The following is a 26,391-nucleotide window of genomic DNA, read 5'->3' as shown; positions in this document are numbered from 1 at the left end:
ATGGTTGTTTTTTCCCCATCTCCCTCCTCTTCGGGTCGTTCACATCCGGCTCCAGCGATCTCCGGAGAGGACGAACCGGAAGTAAGGATTGGAGAAGCCCTCACCAAGACACAGAGGCGAGAGGCCAGACGGCTGGTTCAGCAGAACCCCGATGTCTTCTCCGAGCTGCCTGGTAGGACCAGTCTGATACGACATGATATTGTCACCGAGCCCCACCTGAAGGTACGCCTGAAGTCATACCGCGTGCCGGAGGCTCGAAGACAAGCCATATCAGAGGAAGTGAAGACAATGCTACGCCTGGGGGTCATCGAAAAATCCCGGAGTGAATGGGCTAGTCCCATTGTCCTAATACCAAAACCCGATGGCTCCTTAAGGTTCTGCAATGACTTTAGGAGATTGAACGAAATATCCAAGTTCGATCTCTACCCCATGCCCCGGGTGGATGAGCTGATTGATAGGCTGGGACAGGCGCGATATTTCACCACGCTCGACCTGACCAAGGGGTATTGGCAGGTGCCACTGACGGAGTCCGCCAAGGAGAAAACCGCTTTTGTTACGCCGGAGGGTCTCTTCCACTATGTTGTCTTGCCTTTTGGGTTACATGGCGCTCCGGCCACGTTCCAGAGGTTGATGGACTTGGTGCTGGAACCCCACCAGGCGTATGCATCAGCGTACCTTGATGACATCATTATTTACAGCTCCGAGTGGCAGACCCACTTGGAACAGGTACAAGTGGTGGTGGACGCGCTTCGAACAGCCGGATTGACAGCCAATCCCAAGAAATGTGCGTTGGGACTCACGGAAGCCCGCTACTTGGGCTACGTGATAGGCCAAGGAGTGATTTAGCCCCAAATTAACAAGGTTGAGGCGATCCAGAAGTGGCCTAGACCCCTGACCACGAAGCAGGTTAGGGCCTTCCTGGGTATCGTCGGGTACTACAGGAGGTTTGTAAAAGATTTTGCGGGACTATCAGCCCCCTTGACGGACCTTCTCAAAGGCAAGAAGTACGTCATGGTGCGCTGGACTCCGCAGGCCGAGGACTCCTTCCGGGCCCTGAAGGGGGTTCTGTGCGGACAGCCCGTTCTTGTAAACCCTGATTTCCGGAAGGAGTTCATAGTACAGACTGATGCCTCTGAGGTCGGCCTGGGGGCAGTGCTGTCTCAGGTGGTTCAGGGGGAGGAACACCCCGTCACCTTCTTAAGTAGAAAGCTCACCCCTCCCGAGCGGAATTATAGCGTAGTGGAGAAGGAGTGCCTGGCGATCAAGTGGGCCTTGGAGTCCCTATGCTATTACCTGCTGGGACGGTAGTTTCGCTTGGTGACGGACCACTCTCCACTGGTCTGGATGAGGTCCGCCAAGGAACGGAATGCCCGGGTTTCCCGGTGGTTCCTTTCTCTACAGAACTTCCGGTTTACGGTTGAACACCGGGCCGGTAGGTTGCAGGGCAACGCCGATGCCTTGTCCCGCGGCCCGTGTTTGATGGCGGGAGTTCAACCCCGCACGCTTGAACTGAGGGGGGGGTATGTGAGACTGTGACCGGGGTTATCTATGACGGCCGGTATGTCTCGCCCCGGTTGTGCTCACTCCATGATAGAAAGTAACTCCACTCCAGGGTTAATGCTGTTTCCCTCCAGGCTGAAAGAAGGGTTAAAAGGAAACAGGAACAAGGGCGGGTGTGCCGGGTGTGAGGGAGTGAACACAACTCCCTGAGTTTTCTGCCGGAGAGGCACATGTGTACTGTTGTGGACTTTTGTTTGAATATTAAACCGTGTGCTGTGAACCTTGGTGCCTGGATCCCATGTCTTCTGCTGCACAGCCGACCACGCTACCTCACACCCTTTAAACAGCAATGTCAAAATGTAACATCGCAATTTAAATCCCCACCACGGTAAATCTTCACTTACCCGGCTCCATCTGCGGCACTGTGAGGTGATCACTGTAAGCTGATGATTGTCATGGTAGCACTGGGTCATGTGATGACTCCTGTAGCTAGCATGAGTCACTTCCTGTTTCACCTGCCAAGCCAAGTGCTGCCAGTGACAAGAGGTGAGTATTTCTGGTGATCACAGCTGTGTAGCTGTGATGAACAGAAATAAATGAGCGATCAGACGGCTGATCCTTAGTAAAATAAAAAAAATGTAAAAAAAAAAGTTTTAAAAGCTAAAAAATAAAAAAAACTAAAAGTTCAAATTACCCCCTACTCGCCCCATTGAAAATTAAAAGGTTAAAAAACATAAAAATATACACACATTTGGTTTCGCCACATTCAGAAATGCCCAATCTATCAAAATATTAAATCAATTATTCTGATCAGTAGCATAGTGGCAAAAATATTCCAAATGCCAAAATACGTTTTTTGGTCACCACAAATGTTGCGCAAAATGCAATAACAGGTGATCAAAATGTAGCATCTGCACAAAAATGGTAATGTTAAAAACATCAGCTTGAGACGCAAAAAAAAGTCATCACTGAGCTATAGATCCCTACAAATTTAAAACGCTATGGGTCATGGAAAATGGCGCAAAAAAGCGCCACATTTTTGGACAAACTTCTGAATTTTTTTAACTCCTTAGATATAAGTAAACCTACACATGTTTGGTATCTACAAACTCATACCGACCTGAGGAATCATACTGACACATCAGGTTTATTATACAGTGAACACGGTGAATAAAATATCCCAAAAACAATCATGCAATCTCACTTTTTTTTGCAATTTTTCCGCACTTGGAATTTTTTGAAGATTTCCAGTACACTATATGGTAAAACTTATGGTTTTATAAGTTATGGTACTTTTAAGTACAACTCGCCCCGCAAAAATTAAGCCTTTATATGGCAAGATTGACGGAAAAATAAAAAAGTTTCCGCTCTCAGAAAAAAGGGGGAAAACAGAAATCGTCAGGAAGGGAAGAGGTTAAAATATTTACAAAAATGTGAGGAGTGTAATCACTTTTGTGATATACTGTATATGTAAAGACATGTGCAAAAAGTCAGAAAACAGTAAAAACTAATAACTGAGCATGATTCCTGTGGTAACCTATAGGTTTAATTTGTTCTGCAAGATACTGCTAAAAAAGGCATAATCTTCTTGTGTCAATGAGATTGAATCTTCCAATTAAAGACCTCAGATGATAGCAAAGTTTAGCGGAGTAGAATCATCTTATCTCCAAACGACTTGAGCTCATTTACCAGCATTTAGCCAATTAGAGATCGCAATATGCTGAAATGAAAAGTACCATAAGCTTCTTTCGCGTTACACGTATATGCATAAAACCTTATTTTGCAAATCCCTGCAAACAATCCAATCAGGAGTGGCTGCTTCTCTGCCCTCTTAATGAGGTGTAGACTACACGAAGCGCTGTGCTTGCTCGTGAAGAGACGCACAAGATCTCTTATGAGCCAGGAGCTTATTACGGCTTATTAGAGAGACAGACAGGCAACATGATGAGATTCAGAGAGAGGTCTTATTGAGGAGAACTAGAACAAGCCCATAGGAAATGCCTTGTTTATATGGAAGCAATTAAAAGGCAGTTAGCGGATGCTAAACCTTTCGGAAACATGTCCTCGGTAGAAATCAGCATTGGCAGGCGAGTTATCTGTCAGCTCATATCCTGCTCGCCCTCTGTTCTGATTCCAGCTGTAGATCCCACTCCTTTGTAATGGGAGTTTGGTTGATGCATGAGCTGAGGTTTTCCATAATGTCTGCCTATCTGATTTCTCCAGCTATATGTCGTAATGCTATGTAACGTAACACAATATAAAACAATCTCAGGAGCTGCAATAATATAGAATCTGGGTAGCGCTCCTGCTTTATTGTTGGAGAGTGATCGTGACAAACATCTCTATTCAGCAAAAAAACAAGAATACCCAGAAGAGTATTCTACACAGCAACCGCGCTCTACTTGTGTCTGATCTCAATAATACAGGTAAAATATATCTTTGTATCATGTTAGCCAGTCGAGATAAAAAAAGTTTGTTTCAAAGAACTGCGAGTCCTCAGTAGTTGATACCTTTTAATGGCCAACTGAAAAGATGGTAATAATAGCAAGCTTTCCAGACTACTCAGCCTGATGAAGAGACCTGTGTAGTCTCGAAAGCTTGCTATTATTACCATCTTTTCAGTTAAGGCCGCTTTACATGCTGCGATATCATTACCGATATCTCTAGCGTGCGTACCCGCCCCCATCGGTTGTGCGACATGGGCAAATCGCTGCCCGTGGCGCACAACATCGCTAACACCTGTCACACATACTTACCTGCCTAACAACGTCGCTGTGACCGGCGAACCGCCTCCTTTCTAAGGGGGCGGTTTGTTCGGCGTCACAGCGACGTCACTAGGCAGGCGCCCAATAGAAGCGGAGGGGCAGAGATGAGCGGGACGTAACATCCCGCCCACCTCCTTCCTTCCTCATTGCGGGCGGCCGCAGGTACGGTGAGGTCCCTCATTCCTGCGATGTCACACATAGCGATGTGTGCTGCCGCAGGAACGACGAACTACATCGTACACGCAGCAGCAACGATAATTGGGAATAGTGGGGCATGTCACCGACTAGCGATTTTACACGTTTTTGCGACGATGCAAAACTGCTCATAGGTGTCACACGCAACGACATCGCTAAAGCGGCCGGATGTGCGTCACAAATTCCGTGACCCCAACGACATCGCTTGAGCGATGTCGTCGCGTGTAATGCGGCCTTTAACCATTAAAAGGTATCAACCACTGAGGACTCTCAGTTCTTTAAAACAAACTCAATAATACACTCACATTTCACTATATAGTATAAAGCTGCCCATACTGTACATTGATAATATTATATGGCTGCTTTCTGAACAACTTGTTGTTCATGATTGTGCTACGAAGGTTGTCTAAATAATGAAATAAAAAGCTAATTGCAAATTAACTTCTGAACTGATCAGTAGCCTTGGCTTTGCAATTATTGATGACTGCACCCAACAATAACCTGAAAAACAATGTGTTAGATCAACTTTTCCAAAACTACACAATATGGACAAAAGTATTGGAACATGTCATAATCATTCAATTCAGATTTTTCATTCAATCCCATTTGAACATGTGAAAAAATCCAACAATTTGCACAAAAAGTAATATTTTGGTCTAATTTTACCATAGCACCTTTTTTCACATGTCATGTAGAGGGTACAGCTAGCATATGGACCAAGGTGCTCTGGTCAGATTAGAGCCAAAGTAGAACTTTTGGGGCTAAATGCAAACCGCTATGTGTGGTGGAAAACTATCACTGATCACATTACCATGAAAACACCATCCCCACTGTCAAACATGGTGGTAGCAGCATCATGCTGCGGAGATGCTTTTCATTACCAGGGTCAGGGAAACTGGTCAGAGTTGAGAAGAAGATGGATGTAGCTAAAGAGTGGGCAATCCTGGAGGAAAATCTGTTAGAGGCTGCAAAAGAATTGAGACTGGGGCGCAGGTTTACCTTCCAGCAGGATAAAGACATTAAATATACTGCTAAATTGGAATGGTTTAGATCAAAGCATATTCATGTGTGTGAATGGTCCAGTCACAGTCCCGACAAAATTGCATTGAGAATCTGTGACAAGACTTGAAAATTGATGTTCACAGACACCTGCATCCAATCTCACTGAGCTAGAGATATTTTACAAAGAAGAATGGGAAACATTTAAGCCTTTAGACGTGCAACACTGGTGGTGACGTACCCCAAAAGACTTACATCAGTAATTGCAGTGAAAGGTGGTTCTACAAAGTATTGACTCAGGGAGTTGAATACAAATGCACATCATTATTTTAAGTTTTTTTTTAAATATTTTAAAACCATGTATCAATTTCTTTACACTTTACAAATATGTGCTACTTTGTTTTGGTATTTCACATAAAATACCAATACTAATAAAAATACCAATAAAATAAATTTAAGTTTGTGGGTGAAACATGAAAAAAATGTGGAAAAGTTCAAGAGGCATGAATACTTTTTCAAGGCACTGCAGTGGTTGAGATCCTGATTCCAGCTATGCTACTTTGTAGTCTTCATGCTGTCATTTTGATATAATCAGTGTTTCCTTTGCTGCCCCAGTATAACCTCACCTACATTGCTAATTAGCAATGTTCTATGTACAATGTCCATTGATAGAATGCTGCTAATCAGTGATGGGGGCAGATTTATGCAGAAGTTGACTAGTAGGCATACGATATCTAGTCCTGTAGCGATAATTTCCTACTGAAAAAAATAATATTTTTATTGACGCATCAACACACAGCATAATAATTGATACATCGCTGGAATCAGGGTCTCACCCCCTACTTCATACTGCTCTCAGATCACTTGGGTATGTATACAGTGATTTTGTCTACTCTACCCACGAGTGTTCAATTGTGTTGAGGTCTGGGGACTGTGGGAGCCAATCTAGGATCTCTACTTGATTATCAATAAACCAGTTCTTTGCCAATCCCAACATATGCTTTGGGTCATTGTTCTGCTGGAACACTATGTCTTCCTTTTCCTACCCATATTACTCGAGTGTACAAAGTATCTCAGCTTGTAGGATACTCACATATAGCTCAGCATTGAGACCACCATTGATCCTGGTCAAGTATTCAACCCCATATCAACAGGCTTCCTCCACCGAACTTAAAAGTATTTTAGAACAGATGAATTTTTACTGAGTATCACCATCTTGATATTGCGGAGTGCCTACCAAGTCTGTTTGATATCCTCCACTGATCTTGACCGTTCCTTCAATATCTTGATCTGTTCTTCCAGACCATTTTACACCTATCAGAGCCTAGTCTATGGACTAATAACCCATCTCTCGAAATCACCCATTTCCAATCTTCTACTCTCCACTTTTCACACTTTTTTGCAAACCAAGTCGACACTTCTTATTAGGATATTAAAATTGAGACTTTTTCACCTATTTTCATGCATTCCAAAATGGTGTAATGTGTGTTGCACAGTGCATGCATGGATGTCTGTGATCTCACTATTACGAAACATGCGAGCCACCTCCACTGCTGTGTTTGCAACGCCAGAACTGATAGACATTGTGATGAGACAACTTGCTGACTTTATTTCTTTGACTTTTGAATGGCTGAATGGATGTCATTTCACATTCTTCCAACTGTCATGGCACTCACATGATGCTAGGCCCAGAGACCCCTATCAATGAGCTGGAAGATGCTGTTACTTTTTCCTTGTGAAATCTTCATGGCTTCTCCTTCATTCAAACAAATGATTTTTCACTTGGAAATTGACCTAATAAAACACTTAGATATTAGGAAATGTGACAACAGGTTGTTATTTGTTGTATACAAGAAGAAAAAGATTTTTCCCAACCAGGAGAAAAACAGTAACAATGCAGTGACATGACAAGAATCTGTATATCTATTTATATGCTAAATAATTGCAATTCAAATTTATGTATGAGATAGCCAAGATGATTACCTATAAAATGAAGGTCGTGTCAGGTTCGAAGCTGTAGTGGATGGTGAGATATGAAGACTGAACGTCAAAAGTCCAAAACACCCTTTTGCTCGGCAGTGTAGATTCCCTTTAAAAGAAACATAGTATGTTCTGTACAGTATGATTGATGAATTCCACAATCTCTTCATTGTTAATAGGTCAGGCAATAACATCTGTTACAGTTGAAATAATATTTTCATTTTGTGACAGTGGTTAGATTAGAGCGTCATTATTAATCTAACATTTCTGAAATGTTTTTCATGAATTTAAAAGCACACAAGGTATCCATAACTGAATCATCAACCCTCGTAACGACAACTCTTTCAATCTGGCAACAATCATTGCATCCACTAGAGCATGCAAATATTTATGGCCAATGTATTCAGGGTTGTACATATTTAATTTTGTGATTTTATACATTTCCAAGACACAAGAAATCCCATGATTTAGACTATATTGATAATAAATTGTATTTCCATTTGTGTTCTTAGCATCAAATGATCAAATAGAAGTGAACTCCTGCGCTGTCGTAAGAAGATGGTCAGCAGTAATGGTTAAATTGTGATTTTGTTACGCGTTTCAGAGATCACATCTCCTTCCTCAGATAAATCACACATATAGATCAGTTTTATTGTGTATTGATTGTGTCACAAGGAGGCTTATGCAAGCATCACTGACAGTCATGGTAGGATCTGGGGAAACTCCAGATTCTTGCACTCTGCCTTCTAACTTCTCTAAAGTCTGTGATCAGTGCCGAGAAACGTGGGCATCGACCCACAGACTTGTAGCTCATAGGCAAGCTTGCAAGAGTTAATTTCTGCTAGTTTGCTTTTTAATCTCCTTTGGTCACATGCTATGGGAGAAACGAACATATTCACTTCCCTCCTATATATGCTGGCTGGACATTTTAATTAGTGCCAGCTATAGATTGTGAATACTGTTCTGGAGTGGTCCAGACTTATTGATGGTTGTTGTGCATTATTGCTGTGAGTGGTTGTGGTGTTAACCCTTGTTGTCCTTTTGTTGCTGCATTACTTCTCTTGCTTTTCTCCCTAATTTCTTACTGTTTATTCCTGTGAGTTTGCAGTGTCTCTGAGATTTGATATTTACCTGTTTGTCTAAATCTGTGTTTCCATCACACTCCTGGCCATTACTTCCCTGGGTGTGTGTGTGTGTGGAGAGGGGGAACAGATTAGCTCTGGCCAGGAGAATAGCTTGGCAAGGGACTCAGGCATCTTCACCATTAGGGGTAACCTCGATGTTAGGAATAGCCTAGGTTCCCCTAGTGTGAGGAATAGTATAGGAGCCCCCTTTCCCTTGCTATCCTGCAGTCACATAGCGACAGATTGTTTGAGTTAGGCCACATTCACACATTCAGTACAATATTTGGTCAGCATTTTACATCAGTATTTGTAAGCCAAAGCCAGGAGTGGGTGAAAAATAAATTAATTTATGTTTTTGTCTCCATTAAGTTGTCTTATGTAGTCAATCTGAACAAGCAGAAACGGACAAAGAAGCAAACTTTGGATTTCAGATTGTTCAGCATTTGATCAGTATTTTATATCACTAGTTGTAAGCCAAAATCAGGAGTGGTACAATCAGAGGAAAAGTATAATAGAAACACGATCACCACTTCTGTATTTTTCAGGAGTGTGATGGAAACACAGATTTAGACAGACAGGGAAATATCAAAACTTAGAGATACTGCAAACGCACAGGAATAAACAGTAAGAAACTAAGGAGAAATGCAAGAGAAGTAAGGCAGCAACAAAAGGACCATAAAGGTAACATCACAACAACCCTCAATGTATATAAAAAATGCACATCTAAATGATTCCTAAGGCAATGAGATGCCATCACCTATCCATTTTTACCATTTCATTTATAGAAGAAGCTTGGAAATTTGGGGGAATTTTTTTACATAGGAGAAAATAAGATTCTACACTTATAGTAATAATGGAAATGGATAAAAAATGGATGAAAATGATATTCAAAACAAAGATGAAAAATGGTCTGCTTTTTATCTTGCAAAGTCCGAAAGATTCCTAATTGTTAAGGCCAGGTGGACGGGCAGACCCAGGAGGTGGATCCACTGGGCCGAACTCCTTGATGAAGGCAAAAGGTCCGGTAGCCGGAGCACTACGGGTAGCAGGACAGTCCGTGTACAAGAGTAGAACGGTGAAGTCCCTGGGACCACGGAGTCAGAGATGGTAGTCCGGGTGACGGAGCTCAGGTTCGGAGGCCGAGATGTTGTCAGGCGGAGTCCGGAACCGATGGAGCAAGAGGACGGGTCACCGGAGGGATCAGAGGTGGTACGGACTGACAGGATGGCAGATAGTCAGCGTTCGGGGTTCTGGATTCGGCAGGACCGGATGGCGAGGCAGGAACGGCTCTAGAAGAGAGAGAGGTGAGTATCTCACAGGAACACAAGGAGACCTGACTCCTAGCTTGGGAAACACGAAGAACAGGCCCCGCCCACTTGGACACTAATCCCCTTTATACCCTGTACCTGTGTGCTTAATTTCCTGTCAGTGGACGCTGGCCCTTTAAGAAAGGGTCAATGACCGCGCGCACGCCCTAATGCGCATGCGCGCGGCCCGGGTGCCAGAAGCCAGGGCAGGGAGCGGTGAGGAAGAAGCAGGAGAGCCGAGCTGGGGCTGTGTAACCGACGAACGCCGGGAGCGGGGACCGGGGCGCCTGGAGACCGCGGGCAATGGAGGCTGGAGACCGGGGAGAGAAGCAGAGACGTCGGGGAGCGTGGCAGGTGAGCCGGGGAGCAGGGCAGGGGACCCGGGGAGCGTGACAGTACCCCCCCCCACGCCCCCCTCCCCGCAACCGGGACAGGAAGGCACGGATCAGAGGAGTACCCACATTCTCCCGGGGCTCCCAGGACCTATCCTCAGGACCATACCCTGCCCAGTCCACCAGGAAGAACTGTCGGCCCGGTACGGTTTTCATGGCCACAATATCCCTTACCGCATAGATGTCATCATCGGCAATTGGAGGAGGAGCCGAACTGGCAGCAGCGGAGAAGGGACCAAGGACAACCGGCTTGAGCAGAGAGACGTGGAAGGAGTTGGGTATCCTCATCGTGACCGGGAGCTGCAGCTTGTAGGAGACCTCATTGATCTTGCTGAGGACTTTAAACGGCCCGATGTAGCGAGGACCCAGCTTGTAGGATGGTAGCTTCAATCGGACGTACTTGGAAGCAAGCCAGACGAGATCTCCTGGAGAGAAACACGGAGGGTCCAGACGCCTCTTGTCTGCGTGTCTTTTCATCCGCAGGGAAGCACGTCCAAGGGACGCCTTGACAGAGTCCCAAATGGTAGCAAAGTCACGGGCTATAGCATCAGCAGCAGTGACATCCGAGGAAGAGGATACAGGTAATGCGACGGAAGGCTGAAGTCCGTAAATGACATGGAAGGGAGAGCTGGAGGAGGACTCACTGATGTGGTGGTTATGGGAGAATTCAGCCCAAGGAAGAAGCGTGGACCAGTCGTCATGATGGGCGTTGACGTAGTGACGTAAGAAGGAGGTCAAGATCTGATTGACTCGTTCCACTTGGCCGTTCGACTGAGGATGGTAGGCTGAAGAAAAGTCCAGAGTCACTCCCAGATGTTTGCAGAGAGCCCTCCAGAAACGGGAGGTGAACTGAGTTCCTCTGTCAGACACAATGTGTGATGGAAAACCATGCAAGCGGAAGATGTGTTGTATATAGGCGTCCGCGAGTTCCTGGGCAGAGGGCAGTCCAGCCATAGGGACGAAATGAGCCATTTTGGAGAACCGATCCACCACGACCCATATGACTGTGTGTCCGGAGGACAGGGGCAAGTCCGTAATAAAGTCCATTGCAATGTGTTGCCACGGAACGGAGGGTATAGGCAGAGGCAGAAGACGGCCATATGGCAGATGTTTGGGCGTCTTGTTCCTGGCACAAGAGGAGCAGGCTGAGACAAAAGAAGCGACGTCCGTGCGCAGGGATGGCCACCAGTAATGACGTACAATCGTACTCCATGTTCTCTTCTGACCAGCATGGCCGTCTGTTTTCGAGGCATGGCCCCAATGCAACACTTTTTGCCTGTCGGTCTCAGAGACATAGGTCTTCCCGGGCGGTATCTGGGCCAGGGTGACAGGGGCCACCGGAATGATTTTACTAGGACAGATGATGGGCTGGAATGACTCCTCCTCCTGTTCCATTGGCAGGAATGATCTGGACAAGGCATCTGCGCGTACATTCTTGTCCGCAGGTCGGAAATGGAGCTGGAAGTCGAACCTGGCAAAGAACAAGGACCACCTGGCTTGCCGTGGGTTCAGTCGCTGAGCGGACCGCAGGTATTCCAGGTTCTTGTGGTCCGTGTAAATGATTACGGGGTACACTGCTCCCTCTAGAAGGTAGCGCCATTCCTCCAGAGCCAGTTTGACTGCCAATAGCTCTCGGTCCCCGATGGTGTAGTTGCGTTCAGGCGCTGAGAAGCTCTTGGAGAAGAAACCGCAAGTCACCATCTTCCCGGAGGAGGACTTCTGCATGAGCACTGCTCCGGCTCCCGAAGAGGAGGCATCCACCTCCAAGGTGAACTGTCGGTTTAACTCCGGACGGTGGAGCACAGGGGAGGAGGCAAATGCCCGCTTCAGAGAGCCAAACGCGGCGTCGGCCGCAAGTGACCAGTCCTTTGGATTAGCCCCCTTCTTGGTCAAGGCGGAGAGAGGAGCAGTTAGAGCCGAGAAGTGAGGGATGAACTGGCGGTAGTAGTTTGCGAATCCCAGAAAGCGTTGGATTGCCTTCAGTCCAGAAGGAGGGGGCCAGTTAAGAATGGAAGAGACCTTCTTCGGATCCATCTGCAGTCCGGTATAGGAGATAACGTAACCCAGGAAGGGAAGAGAAGACTGCTCGAAGGCACACTTCTCGTACTTGGCGTACAGCCGATTTTCCCTCAGTCGTTGTAGAACCAACTGCACATTCTCTCTGTGGGTCTGGAGGTCCGGAGAGAAGATCAAGATGTCATCAAGATACACCACCACACAGATGTAGAGAAGGTCCCGGAACACGTCATTCACCAATTCCTGAAAGACTGCTGGTGCGTTACACAGGCCGAAGGGCATCACACAGTATTCATAGTGCCCATCGCGAGTATTGAACGCGGTCTTCCATTCGTCCCCAGAGCGGATGCGGACCAGGTTGTAGGCACCCCGAAGATCCAACTTGGTGAACACACGAGCTCCTCTAAGCCGATCAAACAATTCGGGGATGAGCGGCAGGGGCTACTTATTTTTCACGGTGATTTGGTTCAATCCCCGGTAGTCTATGCATGGGCGTAGGTCGCCTTCTTTCTTCTTAACGAAGAAGAAGCCTGCTCCAGCAGGAGAGGAGGATCTCCGAATGAATCCCCTTGCCAGGTTCTCCGTGATGTAGGTAGACATGGCCCTTGTTTCGGCAGGAGACAGCGGATATATCCGTCCTCGAGGTGGTGTAGTTCCCGGGAGCAGGTCAATAGCACAATCGTAAGGACGATGTGGCGGAAGTACCTCAGATTCCTTTTTGTCAAAGACGTCCGTGAAGGACCAATAGGCCGAGGGCAGTCCCGGTAGGGACTCTGGAACCGGAGGCCGTCGGATGGGTTGTATGCTCTTCAGACATCTCTCGTGGCAAGAGGAGCCCCATCGGGTAATTTCACCAGTGCCCCAGCTGACTGACGGTTCGTGTGTCCGTAACCAGGGGAGTCCCAGCAGGATGTGATGGGACATGTGTGGGAGGACGTAGAGAGCGATGTTCTCGGTGTGCAGGGCACCGATACGCAGTTCGACCGGCCTGGTGATCCAGGAGATGGTGTCAGAGAGGGGTCTCCCATCCACAGAGGCAATCACGAGGGGTTTGTCGAGTGGAGTAACAGGCACTTGGTACTTGTCCACCGTGGCCTGCTGAATGAAATTGCCTGCTGCCCCAGAATCGAGGTACACCTCGGCAGTGAACCGCGTCTCTCCCGTTGCCACTTGAACAGTCCACATAACCGGGTCTGAGAGAGTCCCAGCACCTAGGGTGGCCTCTCCTACCAACCCTAGGCTTTGGAGTTTCCCGGCCTCTCTGGACAGGAGCGTAGAAGGTGTGTGCCCTCTCCGCAGTAGAAGCAGAGGCCCTTGGCGAGCCGCTCTGCTCGGCGTTGTTCAGACTGCCGCACACGGTCGATCTGCATGGGCTCGTGGACGGAGACACCAGATGCCATGGGCTGAAGTACGGCGGGCTTCTGCGGAGGAGAGGAATGCCGTATCGGACGTCTCTCACGGGACACTTCTTTGGATCGCTCCTGAAAGCGAATGTCCACTCGAGTCGCTAGGGTAATCAGGGCGTCCAGGGTGGTCGGTACGTCACGGCCAGCCAGCTCATCTTTAATTCGACCCGAGAGACCTTCCCAGAAGGCAGCGGTTAGAGCCTCATTGTTCCACCCGAGTTCTGAAGCCAAGGTGCGAAAACGGATGGCGTATTGACCCACCGTCAGAGTTCCCTGACGTAACCGGAGAAGAGACGAGGCAGACGCGGAGGCGCGTCCGGGCTCGTCAAAGGTGCCACGAAATGCCTGCAGGAACTCCTGGATGTTCGTGGTCACAGGATCCTCCTTTTCCCACAAGGGGTTCATCCACGCCAGTGCCTCACCCTCTAGATGGGACATGATGAATGCGACCTTGGCTTGGTCGGAGGCAAACAAATGCGGCAGCTGCGTGAAATGGAGGGAGCATTGGTTTATGAATCCTCTGCAGGTCTTGGGATCTCCGGCGTACCGGGGTGGTGAGGCCAAACGAAGTCTGGAAGCATCCGGAGAGGCTGACACGGGGGCTGGAGCCGTGGATTGTCTAGTGGAAGCCCGAGATGCTGAAGATGTAACCGACGCTTGTAGCGTGTTCAGGCGGGCGTCCACAGAAGACATGAATTGCAGCATGCGGGTCTGAGTCTCACGCTGGCGTGTGAGTTCCTCCTGCAAGGCTGCTAGTGCTTCGGCGGGATCCATGGCCTGTTCTTACTGTTAAGGCCAGGTGGACGGGCAGACCCAGGAGGTGGATCCACTGGGCCGAACTCCTTGATGAAGGCAAGGGGTCCGGTAGCCGGAGCACTACGGGTAGCAGGACAGTCCGTGTACAAGAGTAGAACGGTGAAGTCCCTGGGACCACGGAGTCAGAGATGGTAGTCTGGGTGACGGAGCTCAGGTTCGGAGGCCGAGATGTTGTCAGGCGGAGTCCGGAACCGATGGAGCAAGAGGACGGGTCACCGGAGGGATCAGAGGTAGTACGGACTGACAGGATGGCAGATAGTCAGCGTTCGGGGTTCTGGATTCGGCAGGACCGGATGGCGAGGCAGGAACGGCTCTAGAAGAGAGAGAGGTGAGTATCTCACAGGAACACAAGGAGACCTGACTCCTAGCTTGGGAAACACGAAGAACAGGCCCCGCCCACTTGGACACTAATCCCCTTTATACCCTGTACCTGTGTGCTTAATTTCCTGTCAGTGGACGCTGGCCCTTTAAGAAAGGGTCAATGACCGCGCGCGCACCCTAATGCACATGCGCGCGGCCCGGGTGCCAGAAGCCAGGGCAGGGAGCGGTGAGGAAGAAGCAGGAGAGCCGAGCTGGGGCTGTGTAACCGACGAACGCCGGGAGCGGGGACCGGGGCGCCTGGAGACCGCGGGCAATGGAGGCTGGAGACCGGGGAGAGAAGCAGAGACGTCGGGGAGCGTGGCAGGTGAGCCGGGGAGCAGGGCAGGGGACCCGGGGAGCGTGACACTAATACAATGGGATAATACAATATATGCATCAGTTATCACATCCCTGCACTTCAAATATCAGAGAGAAATATACATCAGATGGTAAAGAGGAATTACTTTCAGGAATCTCACAATACATAGGTTAAAAATACTGATGAGAAATGAGCGAGCAGCATCTCTGAGAAAATGTATGAAGGAACTAAAAGCTGAGTGTTGTGTGGGAAGGAAGATTGATGCTTTGAAATCTGCATTTTCAGCATCGGCTTATACAGTTTTATGATCTGCAATTCAAAGAGCCTGTTTTTCAAGATGCCGAGCCTCACTTCTGGCATGAATCAGTAGATTTTCTCCTTGTGTTTGTGCTCGCCCCACTGGGAATAGCAGTCTTATCCCGGATGTCTTGTCTCATGGACAGTGAATGAGGTGCATTGAGACTGTAATTCACACCGACTGGCAGCCTCATCTATACAGACTTGGACCAATTAGTTGCAGCTAAGGTGCCAAGTGGACACTTATGTGTTTGTCACCGGCTAGCAGGACTGCCATTTCCTGAACCATGTGGATTTTTTTTACCCCTTATAGAATTAAATTCAAAGCGCACTTGGCAAAGGTTGGAAATCTCTTCTTCAGGAAAATTCTCCTACCACAAAAAATCCAATAGGTGACGACAGGAAAGAAAATGAGTTTAAAAATCAAATTACTTACAGAAAAGATCTTTTATAAAGCGCATTGTAATAAGAATTGTTCCAGAGAACAATTAGAGCTGCGTGTACAAAACCGCACTAATGGCAAAACGAAGAATAATCTGTTGTAATTAAAGCAGCTCAGATATTGCCAAGAGGATAGAAGCGCAAGATCTTCCTTTATAATCCAAAATTAGCCCTCAGGTCCTACTTCACTGTATAGCCGTTATGTACCATCGATGGTCTTATTATACGCATTATGGTTTCCATTAAAAAGCATATTCCCTGGAAATCATTAGTGTCACCTCCAAATTTAAGACCTTTGGTCTACATTGGGGAGGTGTCACATTTAGTTACATGGCGAGACTGAACAGTTAAATTCAGTAATACACATGAATGGAGACACAATGGTCATGTATAACCTTGCAGGGTAATTTGTGTCTAACCACAGTGAGGGGACTCGGGAGCTTAGGACCACTGATCCAGTGATTAGTAGTGGTCTAACCAATGGAACTCTCCAGTAATTTTGCATTTATCCCTGATCCTATGGTTAGGTGATAAATATGTTTCCTAGAACAAACCCATTAAATGCCTTCAAATCCAAACTTATCGTAGAGACAAAGAGACAAACTATGAGGCCCCTGCAAAGACGAGGCCCAGACCTGATGGGCTGTAGCCCTTATTTCAATTGTTGGCTAAAACCCGTACAAGGATCCTCTCACAATAGCTTAGACCCGTGGTTTCCAACATTTCTTATTTTGAGAGCCACATTAAGCTCTGAAAGTGTATTGTGAGTAATATCCCCAACATACAGATTCCACGGACCCCTTCCCTCCCCTCCAGTAGTGACACACAGAGGCTCATTACTGATACAGTATATTCACAGACAAAACATCCCCTTAGAAAAGACAATAAGGCAGTATACTTACATCCAGGGGTTCTATCTTTACCCCCATTCAATATTCTTACTTCCACCACCCTATAGCATCCAGCTTCAAGCAACCCTTTATCTGGCAATATCATCTTATCTCCACCATAATTAAAGGGGTAGTACCATCTCCAAGACCCTATCCCAATATGTAGTGGCTGTAATAATAATATTAACAAATACCCAATGTAGTATAGTTCTCCTGATATAGCCATGCCTCTTACCTCATGTGTAGAGCATTACAGCTTAGGTATCCATAGTTGTCCATTCATATAGTGACAGTCAGTTAGTTAGCTGCTCGTGATCGTAACCATGGATATCTAGAGCCTCAATGCCAGAGACATAACTAGTTCAGGATAACTATACTACATTTCTAATTGAAGGTATTTGCTAATAATATTCTTAATACACCTACTGTATATTGGGATAGGATCTTGCAGATGGGAATACATCTTAAGCTATCTCTCCAACCCTTAAGCTCGTATGTGCGGGGCTAGTCATATAAATCACCATCTGGAGACCTGATCTTCATAGCTGCCTGTCAGCTTGTTGCATTAACACCCGGTCTAGCATCAATCGTGAGCCACACATCATAGCCTCATGAGCCACATGTGACTCCAAAGCCACAGGTTGGGGACCCTTGGCTTACACAATATAAGAATCATGAGAAGGATAAATATAAATACCCAAGAGCTCCTTTCCTATGTGGACCTTTAAGTAACTAAATGTATACATACCTGAATAGCAGGTACATCTCTAGAATAGAGCATAGCTAATCAGTATGCAGTATGCCAGCAAGCGGATGAGGAGGTTTCACTTGTGCTGTAGAGCGCCTTCTCCCCATGGGCTTCTATGAGAATATGCACTTGCTGCCTCTTTACAGATAAAGTGCTCTTGAAATCTTTACAAGTCCCTGAGCAGACTGAGGTCTTGACATCCTGGGATGATGCTTCAAGTAAATTAAGATAATTTGATATTATTAAATTCTAGCCTGGTAACATTCGGTAAAACACAGCAGCTTTTTATCTTCCAGCTTGATTAAAAATATTTCACAAAAGATTTCTCCTTCTTATTTTAATTGGAACTGAACAAAAAAAATGTATTGTGCACAACGCATTCATAGATTTCTACAACGCAAGCAAATGTATGACTACACACACAGACCTGACATATCAAGACGGCTGTGATCGACTTACAGACCATGGCAATTCCAAAAATGTTCAAATCACCCCATCTTTCTCACACATTAAAGAAGTACCCCTATTAAATTTCTGTTCCCTTAAAAGGAATCTGTCAGGTGCACTATTAGGTCCAGACGTAAGTGCCGAGCGGTAGTATGCATAGGGATCGGCAAACTCAAACTGTAAAGTTCGGGGTCCGTACCAAACACATGGTGTTCGTGCACATGACCCCGAACATGAGCTTTCTGGGATGTTCGTGTTACAGTTCGTGTTACAGTTTGGGTCCAGGGGCTGTTAAAAAAAAAGCACGTTATTAAAATAACATTATGATTATACTCACAGGTCCCACGACGCATCCTGCGGACTCTGCCTCCCAGCGCATCTGCTTCCGTCCGATCATTGCTGTTCTCCCCGATAAGCACCTCTGGCTAGAAGGACCTGCCGTGACTGTGACATCATAACCATGTGACCAGTCACGTGTAAATGCTGTATTACCTCATTGGCTACAGACTGGTCACGTGAATATGCCATCATCAAAGGTCCTGGTGTGCCGTGATACGAGTGTCATTACATCACTGCGCGCACAATCTCCTGACGGCAGTGGGTTAGCTGCATGTATTTCCACAGCTGAGGCGCTCCTGTCGGGAGAGTGGGGTGATGCAATGCGAGATGCAAGTGCAATCATCCCCTCACTGTCAGCATCTGCTTTATCGCTCTGTCCAGAGTGATGAAGCAGACCTGACATGGCTCTCTGTGCTTTTCACTATGTCTAGACACTGTCTGTGCACAGTGATGAAGCAGAGCTGACTTTGCTCTTTGCTGCACAGAGTGATGAAGCTGACATTGCTGTCCCTGTAGATTACGTTGGACTAAGGATTTTTTTAATAATAAAAATGGAGTTTCTAAATGTTTTTTTGTTTTATTTCTAATAAAAAAAAAATTCTCTGTGTTGTATTTTTTTTACTGTTTCCTAGAAATTCATGGTGGCCATGTCTAATTTGGCGTGACACCATGAATTTTGGGCTTAGTACAATGTGAGAAGACAAAGCTGGTATTAACCCCTTTAGTACCCAGTGTGCCACTGCCATCCCGGCCGCTGGACGAGCCGGGTAAAGCACCTGGAAATGGTGCTAAGAAACAATGCACCATTTCCAGGGGCGGCTGCGGGCTGCTGAGAATCCCAGCCCTCAGTTGCCTGGCTTTACCTGACTGGCGATCAAAATACAGCGGGAGCCCACGCATTTTTTTAAATAAAGCTTCCCTGTATTTTGATCGCCAACCAAGGTAAATTAGGCAGCTGGGGGTCACAGCCCCTAGCCGTCTGCTTTATCTGAGCTAAGAATCAAAAATACCACCAGTGCTACGTCATTTTTTTAATGATTTATTTATTTTTACAGTACTGTGATGTCAGGCAATCAAAATATAGGGAAGCCCATTTTTTTTTAGCTATTTAAATAAATAATAAAAAAAAATTGTGGGCTCCTGCTGCATTTTTTGTATTGCTAGCTAAGGGTAATCCAAGCAGCTACTGGCTGCTAACCCCCACTGCTTGGTGTTACCTTCACTGGCAATGGAAAATCCAGGGTAACCTTTTTGCCAAAAAAATAAAAACAAATGACATGGGCTTCGCCATATTTTTGTATGCTAGCCAGGTGCAGCAGGCAGGTACGGGCTGCCCCCAAGCTGCCTATTTGTGCTCGGGTGGGAACCAAAAATATAGGGAAGTCCTTTTTTTATTTATTTCATGAATTTCATGAAATAATTAAAAAAAAACCGACGTGGGCTTCGCCCAATTTTTGTGTCCAGCCAGGTTCAACTAGGCAGCTGGGGATTGGAATCCGCAGAACAGGGTGCCCAAGCTTTCTGGACCCCCCCGCTGTGAATTGCAGTCCGCAGCCACCCCAGAAAATAGTGCGTTCATAGAAGCGCCATCTTCTGGCGCTGTATCCAACTCTTCCAGTGGCCCTGATGCCGGGTGGCACGCTAGGTAATAAGGGGTTAATACCAGCTTTGTTTTACCAGCTAGTATTAAGCCAGAGATTCTTAATGTCAAGCAAGTGTGACCTGGCCATTAAGAATCTCCAATAAAGAGTTAAGAAAAAAGACACCACACAGAGAAAAAATACTTTATTATAAATAAATACACATACACTTTATTAGAAATAAATACACAGACACACTCAGGGACTCCATGTTTATTACTCCCTCTCACCCCTCCACAATCCTGGTCTTCTGTCTTCTTTCTCCTTCAACCCAAGCAGCTCTACTATATCAGACAGCACAGGGGAGGAAGAACGTTTCTGCTCCCCCATGCTGTGCAATCATTCAATGAGTGAGCAGAATCTGCGGGTTGGTAAGCGGTGACATCACCGCTGCCACCGTTGCTATAGTAACCTGACGGGCGGGTTGCTACAGCAACGGTGATCTCCGATCACCTGGTTCCCGGAGCCGCGATTCACTGCCTGTGGTAGCCAATCCCTGCATGTGAACTGACTCTAAAAAGAGCGCCGACATGCAGGGAGACATGCCAAGTATACCGAGTACCGAGATGCTTGAGCGAGCACCGCGTACCGGCGAGATGCACTGACAGAACTTAGCATGACATCATAGCCATGTGACCAGTCTGTAGCCAATGAGATAATACAAAATTCACACGTGACTGGTCACATGCTATGATGTCACGGAAGGTCCTTTGGTTACCGGCCGGCACAGCGATGATTGTACTCGGAAGGAGAAGCGGAGGGAGCAGAGGCTGCAGGATGCGTCACGGTACCTGTAAATATAATGACAATGTTTATTATTAACTATATTCTTTATTTTACAGCCCCCCCGCCCCATCACATAACTGTACAGTCCAAGTTCGGGGTTCGGACGCAAGTTCGCGTTATATCAGAACCTGAACGTAAACTTTACAAAACATTCGGGCGAGTCTCCCGAACACCAATCGTCAGGGGGTTTGCCCATCCCTATTTCTGCAATGTTGGGCTGTGTGGGCTATCACAGTGCTCCTACCTGCTTTCTGGCACAGCAGACCTGATCCCAGGGTACATCTACAGTGAGGAAAATAAGTGTTTGATACACTTTTGATTATGCAAGTTTTCCCACATAAAAAAGGAGGTCTGTAATTTTTATCATAGGTACACAACCGTGACAGATGGTATTCCCAAAAAAAATCCAGAAAATCTGATTGTATGATTTTAAATAATTAATTTGAATTTTATTGCATAAAATAAGTATTTGATACAATAGAAACACAGAACTAAATATTCAATACAGAAACCTTTGTTTGCAATTACAGAGGTCAGATGTCTCCCAAGTTTGCACAAACTGCAGCAGGGATTTTGTTTCACCTCTCCATACAACTCTTCTGCAGATCTCTCAGGTTTCGGGGCTGTCACTGGGCAACACTGAGTTTCAGCTCAATCCAAAGATTTTCTATTGGGTTCAGGACTGAAGACTGGCTAGGCTACTCCAGGACATTGAAATTCTTCTTATGGAGCTACTCCTTGGTTACCCTGGCTGTGTGTATTGGTTCATTGTCATGCTGGCAGACCTAGCTACAAGCCATCTTCAATGCTCTCATTGAGGGAAGGAGGTTGTTGGCCAAAATCTTGCAATACCCCAACCATCCTCCTTTCAATATGTTGCAGTCGTTCTGTTCCCTTTGCAGAAAAGTACCCCACATTATGATGTTTCCACCCCCATGCTTCACATTTAGGACAGTGTTCTTGAGGTTGTACTCATCTTTCTTCTTCCTCCAAACACAGTGAGTGGAGTTGATACCAAAAGTTCTATTGTGGTCTCATCTGTATTTACTTTAGATTCTCCACAGCAGGACTGTGCCTTTATATTTCTTCTGTTGTTGGCTCTTGGTTGTCGGGGCTCTGAAAAGACTGGCTGGCAAAATACTCAAACCTAGCAGACCTTGTACCCTGCTCCTCATCTCCAGACATGCCTGTCTTAACTGCCAATTGTCAACTGCCAACTCTCTCTGGGCACCATAGTGTTCAGACTATAGAGGATGTTGTTTGGACATCCTCCAATACAGTCCCTTGCCAACCTTTATACTGGTACCTACTCGTCTCCAGTGGTATTACAGAGCAATAACTTACATTTAATATGGCAGAATGACACCAGGCAATACATCAAAGCAGGAATTATTCCGGAGACTCCCATCAATGCAGAAACATTTATAATTGCCTCTTCTGGGTCATTAGAAATATATTAATGTCAACAGAGCGGCGGCTTCTTTTCCTCTCTATTCTGTTGACAGGTGGGACTGCTAATGCCAGGCTCTCTAATGCCTTACTGGGGGAGTCAACTGTCAATCAGAATGACGTCAGCAATCCCGTACTGTCAGCTGAACAGAGAGGAAAAAAAGCCGCCGCTCTGTTGATGTGATGTCAGCGAGAGCCCCTGAATTGCCTGCAGGAGCGGACTGTGACATCTCTGTGCAGGCAAAGAATAGAACTGGGCACACCAGGCAATAGGTAGCAACTAGCCGCGTGTTAGTGCTTAGGCACTTTTTTTTAACAAAGTTCTGGATATTCTCTTTACGTTTTTAAAAGCCCTTGTCAGTCACTGACAGCAGCAATTAGTGCTATATCCAGTGCATGCACTCATCAGCTCCCATTAGACCCAATGTGATGCAATTGCAGGTTGCTGATGACTTTCCATGGGTTTCTGCAATGTTAATCTTCCTATGAAGACTAGTCGGAAGCTGGAGCTCGTAGAAAAATGTCTCCATCAAAATTCTGGGAAGTTATTACAGCACACTCACTGTAGTGAGTGCTGACTGGAAGAGCTTCTAGAATGCCACTATGACTAGAAAAGAGTAGCAGCAGGGAGAATAAAATGTAATTTTCTCCCAGTAGCCAACACTTTTCCAGTAAGCTGGCTAAGCAGTACTATTTACCTGCAGACTGACCCTACATCTGCAGATAAATATAATTTCTCAAGGTGACAGGTTCCCTTGAAAGAGATGTCTAGAATATTTGTAGAATTAGCATTGCATTGCGTAATGTACTATTAGGAAGGATTCGTCTGCTTTTACATTCTCTGTGCTCTTCACATCACCAATCCATTTTTATAGAGACAAACACTTTCCAAGCACTTTCACTTCTGATTCTCTCATTGTTTCAATTGAATTTATCAGAAGAGAAAGTGGATTGGCTGTGATTGTCTCTAAGCAAAGTGCATATATAGCAGTGATGTGACAAGCAGAAAGTGTATGTACACAGCCTATCCTAACACAAAATCTGAAAATATTTTTTGATGGTGAAAATAAAATTTTCCAAAGGTTTTTTCTTTTTTAAAGATAATATTCAAAAGGGTCTCACTAGGTAACTTTTGTACATGTAGTGAGCTGTGGTATGGAACTTTATCTATGTACCAAGCTTAGTTATGTTCCCATATTTATATAGTAAGCTCAATGATGGTACCGTACCTAAGCAGTAAGCATGGTTCTGGAACCATATCTATGCTGTAGGCCTGGCTCTATTACCGTATCTATGTGGCAATCTGTTCCATATCTATATAGAAGGCTTGGTTGCTGTATCTATATAGTAGACTTTGTAAGCACAATTCTGTTCCCGTATCTGTGTATCAAGTTTATTTCTGTTCCCATAACCATGTAGTAAGCTTCATTCTACTCCCTTTTCTCTGCTGTAAGCTACTTTCATTTCCTGTATCAATATAGTAAACTTGGTTCCATTCTCTTGTCCATGTAGTCAGTTAGAAAAAACAAAAATAAACTATTGTACCAGGACTACATCAAATTCTACATTAAAAAATCATGTTTATTAAATAGAGAGATCAAAGACACATGTAGATTAAATGACTGACATAATAGGCAAATACAGAAACAGTGGTGCAAGCATATGTAAACACTCCACAATGATGATGTGCATATCAATATATATATATTTTTTTGCAGTATATATATATATATATATATATATATATATATGTATACAAAATATATGTATATATGTATATATATACACATATATATATGTATATATATATATATATATATATATATATATATATATATAAATACTAGCTGTACTACCCGGCTTCGGCCGGGTTAATAACTGCTGTTAACAAAATAGAATGTATTAACAAAAATGTATCCTGCACACAAAAAACTGAAAACAAATACATATAAATACAATTATTAAAAGGCAAAAACTAAGCTAATAGAAGCATTTCATAACATATATTTCAACACCACAGATATTCCACACAGATTTAACTAAATTGGCCAAGTAATGTGCTCCATCTGTCTCTTTCCAGGTCTGTCTCTTTCCAGGTCTGTCTCTTTCCAGGTCTGCCTCTTTCCAGGTCTGCCTCTTTCCTCGTCTGCCACTTTCCTCGTCTGCCTGTCTCTGTCTCTTTGTTTTTTTCCCCATCTGTCTCTTTCCAGGTCTGTCTCCCCGTCTCTTTGTCTGTGTTTTTTCCTGTCTGTCTCTTTCTGTGTCTGCCTGTCTTTGTCTGTCTCTATTTCTCTGTCTCTTTCCCCGTCTCTCTCTATCAAGGTCTGTGTCCTTCCTCATCTATCTTTGTCTGTCTCTCTGGCTGTCTCCACCTTCCCTGTCTGCCTGTCTCTGTCCCTGTCTACATGACTATCTGTCTCTTTCCCCATCTGTCTCTTTCCCCATCTGTCTCTTTTCCCACCTGTCTCTTTCCAGGTCTGTCTCTTTCCAGGTCTCTCTCTTTTCAGGTCTGTCTCTGTCTGTCTTTTTCACCATCTGTCTCTGTCTGTCTCTTTCCTTGTCTGTCTCTATTTCTCTGTCTCTTTCCCTGTCTGTCTCTCTATGTCTCTCTCTCTGTCTTTCTCTCTCTATCCGTCTCCCCACCGACATCTTATTACCTCACATATAAGCTTCTTATACTAAATGTCTTTTGTTCCTATAGCAACCACTCACAGCTCCTACTAATAACCTGTAGTTCTAGGCTCCATTTACTTTAATGGAGGCATGTTTTTTGGAGAGTAACTGTAAAGCGCAAGGTTACATTTTCCTGTCAAAACATAGTCTACGGCGTTCCCTGGGTCACATGAGGTGTCTGTGCAAAATTTTGTGATTGTAAATGCAACGGTGCGGATACACTTTTTGTTTCACTTTTTTCCCATTATGTAGATAGGGGCAAAATTGATTGGTAAATTGGAACGCGCAGGGTTAAAATTTCGCCTCACAACATAGCCTATGACGCTCTTGGGGTCCAGACATGTGAGTGTGCAAACTTTTGTGGCTGTAGCTGCGATGGTGCAGATGCCAATCCCGACATACACACACACACATATACACACACATACATACACACATTCAGCTTTATATATTAGATATACTCACAGCTGCCATTAAGTACTACATTAGTAATGGGGAGGGTCTATGAGACCTCCCCATTACTAATACTGTAAGTGAGGAGAAATAAACACAAACACCGAAAAAAATCCTTTGTTTAAAATAAAATACAAAAAACACCTTTTATCACACTTTTATTAATCCCGAAGACACCCAGGTCCCATGATGATTCTAGCTCTGCTACATTGCTGAAGTCACAGCTCATGGGCATAGAACATGACCACCCGCTGTTAGCTTCAGGAACAGACTGAGCAGTAGAGATGAGTGGTTGCATCACTCAGATTATTTGTGGTCACAGCTGGAGGTTCCCACGGTCCTCCACCTGTGACCTCAGGTAACCTCATTAAACTCATTGGGCTCAGTGAGGTCACTGAGTTCACAGACATGCATTGCATGGCAGAACACTGCATTATTTTTGCCAAGAGATGGAGATTTGGTACTGAAATGTTAACACCATATTCCTGCACCCAATTTACACCTCGTGGCAAAAAATCGCATCAATAACACATCAAAGCGCATGCAGTATTGATACGATTTTTTGCCAGGAGGTGCAGACTGGAGGCAGCAATATGGTGAAAAAAATTCAACACTAAATCTGCATCTTTTAGCAAAAAAAAAAGAATAAAAATGGTTTTGATGCTATTTTGGTGCGATTTTCTACCAGATGGCACTGAAACAGCATTAAAATCTTTTTCGTGCATTTTTTGGTAGCGATGCAGATTTGGTGCTGAAATTTTCATACCATATTCCTACACACAATCTAAACTTCCTGTCAAAAAGTCTCAATACGAATGCATCAAAACCGCATGGTGTTTTGATGTGGTTTTTTGTCAGGAGATGTAGATTGGGTGCAGGAATATGGTGTAGAAGATTCAGCACGAAATTATCATCTCTTAGCAAAAAAAGCAGCTTTCTGCCAGGAGACGCATGTCTGTGAACTCAATGACCTCACCTGAAGTGAGGTTACTCAGTTCAATGAGGTCATCTGAGGTCAGGTTACCTGCAATCACCGGTGGAGAACCATG

The sequence above is a fragment of the Anomaloglossus baeobatrachus genome, chromosome 3, assembly GCF_048569485.1.
Source record: "Anomaloglossus baeobatrachus isolate aAnoBae1 chromosome 3, aAnoBae1.hap1, whole genome shotgun sequence".
In the NCBI taxonomy this organism is placed as follows: domain Eukaryota; kingdom Metazoa; phylum Chordata; class Amphibia; order Anura; family Aromobatidae; genus Anomaloglossus; species Anomaloglossus baeobatrachus.
Note: the sequence above shows the minus strand (reverse complement) of the source record.